The 12,810-nt window shown below is 26.8% G+C and overlaps 2 non-coding genes across 2 annotated transcripts; one reads left to right on the top strand and one right to left on the bottom strand.

Annotated features, from left to right (window-relative positions):
* Nucleotides 1-510: 510 nt before the first annotated feature.
* LOC135929243 (U6 spliceosomal RNA) lies at nt 511-616 on the bottom strand. Its single transcript, XR_010572547.1, has one exon. It is a non-coding gene; the product is annotated as a U6 spliceosomal RNA (small nuclear RNA).
* Nucleotides 617-10,383: 9,767 nt separating this feature from the next.
* On the top strand, nt 10,384-10,489 carry LOC135929240 (U6 spliceosomal RNA). The gene has a single exon (XR_010572544.1). It is a non-coding gene; the product is annotated as a U6 spliceosomal RNA (small nuclear RNA).
* Nucleotides 10,490-12,810: the final 2,321 nt, after the last annotated feature.

The following is a 12,810-nucleotide window of genomic DNA, read 5'->3' on the forward strand; positions in this document are numbered from 1 at the left end:
TATTCCAACTACCTCGTGTATTGCCGAAAGGGCCATGAGCAAAATTTAAAAAAAAACAAACTTCATAGGACCATGAAAGATCTGTTTTTTTTCTTAATAACTCAACCATTTCATCAAATGAAACAAAATATAATTTAATCGTTTATAATTGAGGTTGGGGGGGGTCAAAAAATATTGGAATGGGTGGAGAGGATTATTTTCTTGGGGGGTAAGGGAATTTTGGGTGGGGTGGGTATTCCCCGTGCAACAAGAAAGCGTATGCCTAAATAGCATATTTAATTTTTAGTTTAATCTTCGATCTTATTTGATAAGCAGCGTAAAATCATAAAAATTTTAAGCAAAAAAAAAAATAAGTTAAAATTTACTCAAAAATTCCATAACAAATTTAAGATAGATTGGAATCTATCTACAAGTAACTAAAGCGATTATAAAAATATTTTAAATAAATTAAATTATCTAGAATAAATTACTATCTTATCTTGGAAAATTTAATTTAAAAAAAAACAAAAAAAAAATTAGGAACGCTTCACGATTTTGCGTGTCATCCTTGCGCAGGGGCCATGCTAATCTTCTCTGTATCGTTCCAATTTTATTATATGTACCGCCGAAGCAGTACGTTATTATGATAGTTTTAGTAATTTATATATAGTATGAGTTTATTAGTTATTTTACGAATATGGTTGTTTATATGATAATTTTCAATTTTATTTAGGTAAATGTTCTTCTAAAAAGGCAGATTTTATTACTAAATAAATTAGTAAAATTATTTTATAATAAATTATTAAAGATTATAAATATCACTTTAATCTAATAATGTAATTTAAGATTGTGAGTGAATATTGCATAGTAATATTTAACGCCATCTATTAAACATAAAATTAGCTTCATTATACATATATTTTATTTTTAGCGTAATTTTTTTTATATAATTCAAAAAATATCTAAACATATGATCATAGAATAATATTCTTTATTTATTTTATTTTGGCAGTGTGGAAGGGGGGGGGGGGGGTGGATTTCCGACTAACCCTATTATAATTATGCTATTAGAAAAGCCCAGCTATTGCACAAAGACCATTTATCTTTTATGATAAATATTTACTTGTTTGAATTCGTGAGCCTTAAAGAAATGGTCAATTATTTTGAACTACTTAATGGGAAATTTTACGTATATAAGGATTCGGAGTTTATTCAACTCCATTGTATTTTTGTTAAAATATGAAGTGTTATAATTTCTAAATATGTATACGAATTATTAATAAAATATGGATATAAAACCAGAATGATATATAATTTGCTATCATTTTGTCTTTTTTTTAATGGTTGAGAATTGAACTTGAACGATTTAGGTTGCATCAAATAGCCTGATATTGCTCTCAATTAGTGATGGACTTCTGAAAGATACCCAAATTAAGCAAAAAATTCTAGGTAAAGCGATACCGCGCTATATACCGTTTATTCTAAATATAATCCGCTCAATATAAGTCACCGCGACATATGAAAATAATATCTATTTTTTCTCTTTTGTATTTTATATTTTATATATATAAAAAAAATTACTTTTAATATACGGATTCAATTTTTTTAAATATGGTTTTATTAATTTCTCAAATTTTAAAATTGGAATTGAAAAAAAACACTGGATTATCCAATAAGATCTTAATCGGAATTATCTTAGGAATAGTAATTAATATTGCTAAACATCTTGATTTGTTTCGATATAAAAACTTATGCTAAATACTTTGAGCCAGAAAATGTATTTAGTCTCCTTCCCATGAATAGTTTTGCTGGTATTCGCCCCTTAGATGAGAACTCTAAATTTCTATACATCAATAACACTTCTTTTAAGCATTTTCCCCTATTATTTGTTTGTTTTCTCTTTGCGAAATAACCATTTTTGATAGTAAACCATTATTTATCGGATGATACGGTGTAGTTTTTAGGCCCGCCATTTTGGTAACCCATACAGTAGTTATTCTCATGCTAAAAAACTACTATTAAATTGATAAACTTGCTTCCTTATTATCTCGATGATCCGGTAATTCTTTAATAAAGTTTGCATCAGATATAGGAATAAATTAGGCTCTCGTTTAAAATATTTTAATAATGATGAGTGTAGCCAAGATGGCGTCTCCAGCTGATTTGCATTTGATGTACACTTTTGATGAATCAATCGTCAGTCTAGGTATCATATTTGTCATTGGTTCCTCTAATAAATTATAACCTTCAATATTATCATTTATAATGAGATGCATATTATTGATTAAATTTTATATCAGGTATATCATATAAATGATAAAATTATAGTCTTGCCAAGTACTTCAGTCTTTAATAGGCTATCAGCTGGGCTCAGCACAAAATTCCAAACCCTTAGTAGGCCTGGGATGCACCGATTTTTATCGGATCGGGCCTGAATTTCACCCAAAAATATCGATTATCGGCCTATATTATAAAATTTTTACGATCCGATATTAAATGGTGTCTTTAACTGAAATAAAATGTTATAAAAAAAAGTCATATCTAAAACATTCTGCCATATTGTTATTATTTTGTGCATTCTGTTTATAAAAGTGTGCGATAATCTGATCAGATGTTTTTAGCGAAGCTGGTGATATTGAGAGTTACCATCGCCGCAATCTGACCTCTGATAAATTGGAAGATTTTGGTATTTCTAAAATCTTCGATATATTAATGTAAAATATTATTTTAAAAATATTCATTTCGAATTTCATGATATATTTGTTTATAATTACTTACTTATAAATTGGAAGATTTTGGTATTTCTAAAAAGAAATCTTCGATATATTAATGTAAAATATTATTTTAAAAATATTCATTTCGAATTTCATGATATATTTGTTTATAATTACTTACTTATAAATTGGAAGATTTTGGTATTTCTAAAAAGAAATCTTCGATATATTAATTGATATATTTGTTTATAATTACTTACTTATTATATAAGATTAATGTTATATATAAAAGTGATTTAACAATAAAAAAATATTTTGTAATATAGAATTGCAATTAAATTGGATATAAAATATGTAAGTTATGGTATAGTTAATTATAATAGATGTTATACTAATAAAAAGTATACTAATAATTAAAATCATTGGTATCTTTAGTTACTTTTTTAAATTTCATAAATGTAACTGTAGTTGTCAAGTCTAATGTTGTTAAACTTAGAAGGCCTGATTCGGGTCTATTTTTTGAAAGAGGCTCATTAAGATTTGGAAGCTAAAAAGCTAAAATAATCTTACGTGAAGCATCGAAATTTGGCAAAATTTAAGCATTGAAGCATCGAAATTTGGCAAAATTTAAGCATTTCTGCACAAGCTGTCTTCAAAATCTTTAGGGTCTTTACATAATGTTATTTTTGGGTGATAGTCGTAATCGGGCGGGTTTTTAAATCGACCCGTACGGGTTTTTGCACAACACTTAAGTCAAGCATAAATAACAAGAAAGAAAGAAAGAAAGAAAGAAAGAAAGAAAGAAAGAAAGAAAGAAAGAAAGAAAGAAAGAAAGAAAGAAAGAAAGAAAGAAAGAAAGAAAGAAAGAAAGAAAGAAAGAAAGAAAGAAAGAAAGAAAGAAAGAAAGAAAGAAAGAAAGAAAGAAAGAAAGAAAGAAAGAAATAAAGAAAGAAAGAAAGAAAGGAGTTCAAATATGAAAATTTGAAATCTTTTTTTTGTAAATACATTTTCATTTATTTATTAGACCAAAGAAATGTTTATCAATTTTGACAATCTTCGTAAAAAAAAAGTAAACTTTTAAAAGTCAAGATCGTTATCCGAACAGATTACGAAGGAAACAGATAGATTGGGGATAAATAACGTGTATTGAGTTTTTATTTTTGTATTATTTTTTTTTGTAAAACGTTTATTTTTAAATTTGTATATTATCATATAAATTTGAATAACAAAAAAAAACAAGAACTTTATAGTTTTGATACGAAATAAAAGTAAGAAAATTGCAAGAAATTATTCATTTGAACTCATATTTCTATTACTACTTTCATTTGGTTTATTGGATAAAAACTTTAACAGTTAGAGCCAATATGGAGAAATATAAATTAGATAAATAACATAAGGTGGAGGAGAAGAGATATTGAAAGTAGCTTACCACCAGAAAAAGGCGAAAGCAGAGAAAAAAATATATATTAGAGATCAGCAATACCCGGCCCGAAGTTAAAAAATTCGGGTTCGGGCTTAAAAAACATCGGGCCGGGCCGGGTCGGGTTGGGCATTGGAAATTTTTTTAAATATATCTAAATTTATCAATTTTTATATTTAAATTTTTGATGTAAAATAAAAATATCTGATTTTATTCATAGTAGAAACTAGATGTCACGTAACATATAGCTCTTATTTTGAGTAATTATAAAAATTAATTTTATATATTTAAATAAATTCGAGTCGGGTATGCAGATCACTAATATATATTTCTATTACTACTAACAATACGCTACAAAAATAATAAAACTTATAAAGAGAAAAGTTACAAGATACAAATAACAATTTTTTATATAATTTTAATGATGATTAGTGTAACCAAGATGGCGTCTCCAGCTGATTTACGATTGATTTCTAATGTAAAATGAAATGTATTTCCTATAGGGGGATTTGGGGGGAGGGGAATATATTCTAACGCCAGCTAGCCGGTAATATTTTATTAAATTGTTAAATATTAAATCAATGATTAAATGTATCGTGCAATTTAATTGGTTTATATTCCACCAATCAGATTAATACATTTAAAATTAATTTTAAAAAAAAATATATATATATTTTAATGTCCTATCATTATACTTTTTCTTTTATTAAACATTTTTAAAATTTTTATCTTTAATATAAACGATTCCTAATAATCATTTTTTATATATAATTTACAATAAACTGATTAAAAAAATTTTTCGATTTTAAAATGAAATTTAAAATAACACGAATACAATCAACTAACAAAATTATTATCGAAACGAGTGTTGTTAAACGGTTCGGTTTTAGCCGATTTCTAAAAACGGCAAACTCGATATTATGTCCAAAAGAAAATATCGTAAGCCTTACCTTGAATTCTTAGTGGCGCGATTGCGATCGCGATTTAACAGCTGATTGATTTTTAAAATCTGTTTATGAGATCAATTATTCTTTATTAAAATCATTATTTCTTAGATTATTATTAAAATTTGAATTAAAGATAAAATTAATTTTAACCGCGATTTAACAGCTGATTGATTTTTAAAATCTGTTTATGAGATCAATTATTCTTTATTAAAATCATTATTTCTTAGATTATTATTAAAATTTGAATTAAAGATAAAATTAATATTAATAAATAAAAATTGATCTCATAAACAGATTTTAAAAATCAATCAGCTGTTAAATCGCGATCGCAATCGCGCCACTATGAATTCAAGGTTAAGATTTTAACTCATAGGTGGTAGCGGCACAAAGGTTCGGATTCGAACATCTGTTAGCGAAATCTCAAGGATTTTGCAATTCTGGCTAAAATTTCGAGTTGGCCATTTTTAAAAATGGCAAACTCGATATTTTGTCCGAAAGAAAATATCGTAAGCCTTAAGATTTTAACTCATTTCTATGCCTGACCCAAACTTTATTAAAGGAATTGCCTGAACATCGAAATATCAAGGAATCAAATTATCATGAGAATAATCACTATACGAGTTACCAAAATGGCGTGTCCAGCTGATTATTTAACGAACGTTTTCAAAAGCATCATTAATAAATGTATCGTCACTCTAGGTATCATTATAATGTGATTGAGTCATGTATTTTTATTCCTACTTATTTTGTATTGAAAAATTGGATTACTATTTTTTATAGTAACGGAAAAAAAAATACATAGTACGATATTTTTATAAATTTAAATGAAATTAATATCTCAATTTATTAGGGGTTCACTTTGCTTATTTTATTTAACAGCTGACAATTTTTGTCGTGCTGAAACGATATATATATATAATTTTTATTTGTTATCGATTTTATATGCATTATTCAGTTTGCGGATATGAACAAGTTAAATTTTATGACATTTAATTATTTATTTAATATTGGCAATAAAAAAAAATAGATAATATACAATTTTAAAGATTTAATAAAAAAATATCCGTTAGTTGGCGTTAAATTTTTTTTTAAACTTTTAAAATATTAATTTTAAGTAAATTGTTAAAATGATAAAAACATTTTTTTTTGGTCAAATATGAATGAAAATAAATTTCAAAAAAGATGTCAATTATCATATTAACTCATATCTATATTATAATTTTCCGAATTTTAATCTGTCATCGCTATGTCACGTCATGTCATGCTACGTCATGTTCAATGAGGGAATATTAAGCTATCATACACGGATCATACCGAACTTACATGGAATTATGGCCGATTAACATAATAAAACTAATTAAAAATGTTAAATGGAAATTGGACTAAAAAAGATGATACATTATTTGAAAGAGCAAAATGAATAGTAACGGAACAAATTACTATACAGTTTTATAAACCGGACCTCGAAGTAAATATTAGAAACAAATGTATCTAATCAAGGATTCGGAGCTGTACTCTTGCAAAAATATAATAACGGAGACGAATTTCGGTACATCTTAAGAACTTTACAAGACGAGACAAAGAAGCTAAAGCAAGAATAAACGGCGTAGAAAAATTTCAGAACTATTTATATGGACTTAAGTTTACAATACGAACGGAACATAAACCTCTACTTAATCTTTAATTGTTTGGAAATCTGTTGCATTATTCCTTTATCTTATTTTTTGTTTTTTGCATTTGAACTTTTATTATTTTTGTTATAATCTAATTTTATTTTATAAACGGCGTAACCTTACTTTTTTATATATTATTTTACTTTTTTGTATTTCGTTTTATATTCTAATTTATATGTTAGAAAATGTATAAATACCTTAACAAAAGAAAAAGAAAGGAGTTAATAAAATATATTTTTACTGACTCGAACCTCGCACCATATCGTCACCACCTTTATTCTTTGCATGGTGCCCTTTGGGTGGTGGACTAGAAAAAGATGACTACCTAATCTGCTGAGATGACCATCTAATCTATGACGATTGCTTAATCCATTGAGATGACTCTATTTATATGACTACCTATTGTGACGATTGTTTAATCCATTGAGATGACTCTATTTAGACTACCTATTGTGACGATTGTTTAATCCATCTATTTATATGACTACCTATTGTGTTGATTGCTTAACCTATGGAGATGACTACCTATTATGACTCTACCTTGTGCTTAACCTATGGAGATGACTACCTATTATGACTCTACCTTGTGCTTAACCTATGGAGATGACTACCTATTATGACTACCTTATCTATTGTGACTACCTAAACTACTGAGATGACCAAGAATCAAACCTTAGTACGTTCTTTCATGCAAAAAGCTTCTTTCTTTATGGTGTCCCGGCTCTGGATGTTGGACTGGAATATAATAGCCAGCACCTAACCTAATGTGACAACCTAGGAAGAACTGATATGGAAGTTGAACGATAGGTTATGAATTCTATTTTGTGAGACCAATGATGGTTACTTATTATTCTAATCCACGTAAGAAGTATTATAAATTAAAATTTTATGCCAGGATAAAGGCATTTATAAATTTTTAAAATTACTAAAATGTAAAATCATAATGGATAATATTGATATTTTTTGATTTCTTGAATGATGACCAATTGTTGTAAATTAACATAAACCTAAAGATGAATTCTTAAATATAATTAAAAATATTAAAAATCCTAAACAAGAAGATAAAACTTAATTTTAAATATGTTAAAATGTAATTTTTAAATCACATGATTGATTCAAATAACCCTTATAAGTAATACTTAATATGATAACAAAAAGTTATGTAAAAAAACATTCATTTTAGAAAAATATATTTAAATATATGTGGTGAATTTTCAAAACTATCTTATGAAGAATTTTTTTTTTTTGAATTAAAATTAGGGTGTGAAATTTAAATTTTTTTTTTAAGAGAGGGAAATGTGCATAATATTTGCATATTTTAACCTCGGAGTTTGAAAATAAATAAAAATAAATTAAATATTAAAACGCTAGTAATTAAATATTGAAACGCTAAAAAATGTAAAACGTAAAAAATGTAAAACGCTAAAAGTATAAACACCTAAAAAATAATATAATCATTTATCATTCCTTATTTTGGATTTTATTCCTTATTCCTTAAATTATCATTCCTTATTACATATTATTACATATTTTATTGTTCCGAAATTCAAAATTTTATTCGTGCATATTATTCATATATTTGATTTGATCAACTATTCCAAATTACATATTCTGATTTATTCCAAATTCCAATATTCAACTGGAAAAATGATAATTAACAATTGAGTACGATCAAACAAGCTATGATTAATGGAGACAATTATATGGATATCAAGCTTGTGATTAAACAAACCAACGTGCAAAATCGATTTATACAAACCAACGATTGGACAAGCCAACGTTATGATGATTTGTGATACAACTTGATTACCAAAATTATAAACCACTTGAACAACAAACTCTCTATGACTTCTCCGATGAAATTATCAGAAGAGGGAGAATGTTGCATTATTCCTTTATCTTATTTTTTGTTTTTTGCATTTGAACTTTTATTATTTTTGTTATAATCTAATTTTATTTTATAAACGGCGTAACCTTACTTTTTTATATATTATTTTACTTTTTTGTATTTCGTTTTATATTCTAATTTATATGTTAGAAAATGTATAAATACCTTAACAAAAGAAAAAGAAAGGAGTTAATAAAATATATTTTTACTGACTCGAACCTCGCACTATATCGTCACCAACCTTATTCTTTGCAAAATCACATGTTTAATATGAATTTTTGTTTATTTTTCATTGAGCGATGCAGATACTCATTTAACAAATCAAAGATTATTACGTTGGGCCTATAGATTCCGCACATGACGATATTAAGTACAAGAAAGGCCCTAATAATATAATTGCAGACGCTTAATCGCGAAATCCAATAGAGAAAAATCATGATAGAATAACAAGCAAAAATAAAGCAGTAAGAGAAGAAACCGCAAAAGATCCAATAGTAAAAATATTAATAAATGGTACAAATATACAAAATCAAGCATCAGAATTACAAGCTTTTAGAACAAGAGATGTAAATCACGACGGAATTTTGTTTTGAAATGGCAGATTAATCGTTTTTCAATCACTTCAAAAAAGAGTTTTACATATATTGCATACTGGATATGGGGGTATTTACATCAATGAAATCTATAATGAGAAATTATTTAAGGCGGAAATAATTAGATAAAGATGTTGAAAAACTAGTTAACAGCTGTATAGAATGTCAAAAAACAACGCAGAGATATACCAGGTGTTGCCTTATACCAGTGGAATCCGCCATCGCAAACCTGGGAAATGGTACATTTAGATTTTTTCAAGAACCCTGGACGGATTTTATTGAATGGATCGAGATCGAGATCGATATAATTAGAGATACAACAAGTAATAATTTAATAAATCGATTAGAAAAATGGGTTATTCGATACGGCATTCCACGTCAAATTGTAACGGACAATGGTCCACAATTTATTTCGAATGAATTTGAAAGATGGTGTAAAAAAAAAGAATATATAACATATAAAAACTACACCGTATCATCCGAGAAGTAATGGTTTACTATCAAAAATCGTTATTTCGCAAAGTGAAAACAAACAAATGATGGGGGAAAAGGCTTAAAAGAAATGCTATTAATGTATAGAAATTCAGAATACTCATCTAAGGGGCGAATACTAGCAAAACTATTCATGGGAAGGAGACTTAATACATTTTCTGGCTCAGAGTATTTAGCATAAGTTTTTAAATATCGAATCAAATCAATGTTTAGCAACACTAATTACCATTCCTAAGATAATTCCGATTAAGATTTTGTTGGATAATCCAGTGTTTTTTCAATTCCAATTTTAAAATTTGAGAAACTAATAAAACCATATTTAAAAAAATTAAATCCGTATATTAAAAGAAAATTTTTTTTATATATATAAAAACAAAATAGAAAAAATAGAAATTACGCTAAAAATAAAATATATGTATATTTTAATGTTTAATAGATGGCGTTAAATATTACTATGCAATATTCACAGTCTTAAATTACATTATTAGATTAAAGTGATTTTTATTCTTTAATAATTTATAAAATAATACCTTTATTAATTATTTTAGTAATAAAATCTGCCTTTTTGGAAGAACATTTACCTAATTAAAATTGAAAATTATCATATAAACAACCATATTCGTAAAATAACTAATAAACTTATACTATATATAAATTACTAAAACTATCTTAATATCGTACTGCTTCGGCGGTACATATAATAAAATTGGAACGATACAGAGAAGATTAGCATGGCCCCTGCGCAAGGATGACACGCAAAATCGTGAAGCGTTCCTAATTTTTTTTTTGTTTTTTTTTAAATTAAATTTTCCAAGATAAGATAGTAATTTATTCTAGATAATTTAATTTATTTAAAATATTTTTATAATCGCTTTAGTTACTTGTAGATTGATTCCAATCTATCTTAAAATTTGTTATGGAATTTTTGAGTAAATTTTAACTTATTATTTTTTTTGCTTAAAATTTTTATGATTTTACGCTGCTTATCAAATAAGATCGAAGATTAAACTAAAAATTAAATATGCTATTTAGGCATACGCTTTCTTGTTGCACGGGGAATACCCACCCCACCCAAAATTCCCTTACCCCCCAAGAAAATAATCCTCTCCACCCATTCCAATATTTTTTGACCCCCCAACCTCAATTATAAACGATTAAATTATATTTTGTTTCATTTGATGAAATGGTTGAGTTATTAAGAAAAAAAACAGATCTTTCATGGTCCTATGAAGTTTGTTTTTTTTAAATTTTGCTCATGGCCCTTTCGGCAATACACGAGGTAGTTGGAATAGTTAATAAATATTTGAAGAAAAATTAGGAAAGTAAACGAAAAGGCATAATAAACGAATAGTTTTTGCAGTTAGAATCAGAAATCTCTGAATCATAATCATCATCATCATGAAGAAGAAGAATAGGAGGAGAAAGAAGAAGAGAATCTGACAAGTCTAGATTCTTCTCCAGGTCATTTATTATTACATCCCCCTGTTTTTAGCCATCATATAAATATTTCACACTTGGACATTTCTTCATAAACTTGACTCAAATTCAAATGGTGAAATTCACGGATGTCCTCGATATCACCTTCTTCTAACAAATGTTCTTTTCCGTCATTTCCTTTGGTGCAAAAAAATATGTTTGATTTTAAAAATTTCATCGATTCATCATTAATTCTATTACCTACAATGTATTACCATCAAATCAAGCGCAGCATAAAACACTGGTTTTAACATGAAAATAAAATATTACATTTAGTAATGAAAGTTTATATATATATACACCTTTCAAATTTGGATTGTAATGTTTGAAGCTTAGAAACTTAAAACTAAAATGTAGATTTCTCTCTTTCATAATAATTGGTGCCTTTTGTCAATATCTAATAAAGATTCAAAAATGATACAGGACCATAAGTTTAAATTATAATTCTAGTATTAATCATGCAATCTTTGGCAAATAGAATTTGATTTTATTGCTAACCCTATATCCTTCAAAATGCTTTGCAATTTTGTTGAGGCCAAGCTTGTTTTCAGCAATATTTTATCCAAATATTATAAAATTTTTCTATGCTAAAATCTATACCCACAAAAAAATATGTATCGAGTCGAATAATTCGTATGAATAATAAAATAATTATTCGATTCGATCCGTCGAATATTCGATTCGATCCGAAAATTTTATTTTAACAATAAATTAAAGAAAGATATATTTTTAAAATTTATTTTGTAAAATTTAACCAAGGATAAAAGACAAACAAATTTCATTGGTAAAATGGAAGCATACATATATTGTAGTATATTTATTATATAATGTAGAAAAATCAATATAATATTTATATCATGTAGAAGACAGACATATTCTGACAATAACCCAATTTTAACTTTTAGGCGACATTCTATATTAGGTTACCATATGCGCTCCAAACAGAAAAGAGTCGCCCACATGGTTTTGAAGTTCCTTGTACTGACAATATGTCTCTCGCCATTTTGGATAACGCGGAGAAACGGTCTCCGTGTAGTTTCCACCATTTTAGTGGGTTTTTATTCGACGTGATTCTATAATTAATTGTCCAAAAGCTATGCAAATCTAAAATAAGGGATGCAAAACTCACATCTAGCAATGTTTTACAAATAAAGTGGTAAAAATTTAGTGCAAAAAGTAAATATTTATGATTTCTTCATCATCAAACAAAGGAGAAGTATCTGCCTTGCCCGTCATTCTTGACGGGACAGTTACTAGTTTATCATAATTGTATATGTGTTACAAATTCCATAAAATAAATATCTTCTTAGTCCATCATAAAAGAATTTTCTGAAGTTGTTTTGGATTATAAAGTTATTCGAATAAAATCAGCCGTTAACAACAATTTTCGAAATATAAAATGTTTCTTCATTATTCCACAAGGAAAATATGAATATTTTCCAATATTTATTAATACTATAAATTATTTTCAGTCGAATCGATCGAATAACTGATAAAAAACGAATAATATATTTTCCTTATTCGAATTCAATTCGTTTTTTCTAATCGAATTTACGAATATCGAATCGAATATCGAATAGTAAATAATTCGTTTTAGGTATACTGAAAACAGTAGCACTAGCCATGGC

The sequence above is a fragment of the Gordionus sp. m RMFG-2023 genome, chromosome 4 (assembly GCF_954871325.1).
Source record: "Gordionus sp. m RMFG-2023 chromosome 4, tfGorSpeb1-WG-v2, whole genome shotgun sequence".
NCBI lineage: Eukaryota > Metazoa > Nematomorpha > Gordioida > Chordodea > Parachordodidae > Gordionus > Gordionus sp. m RMFG-2023.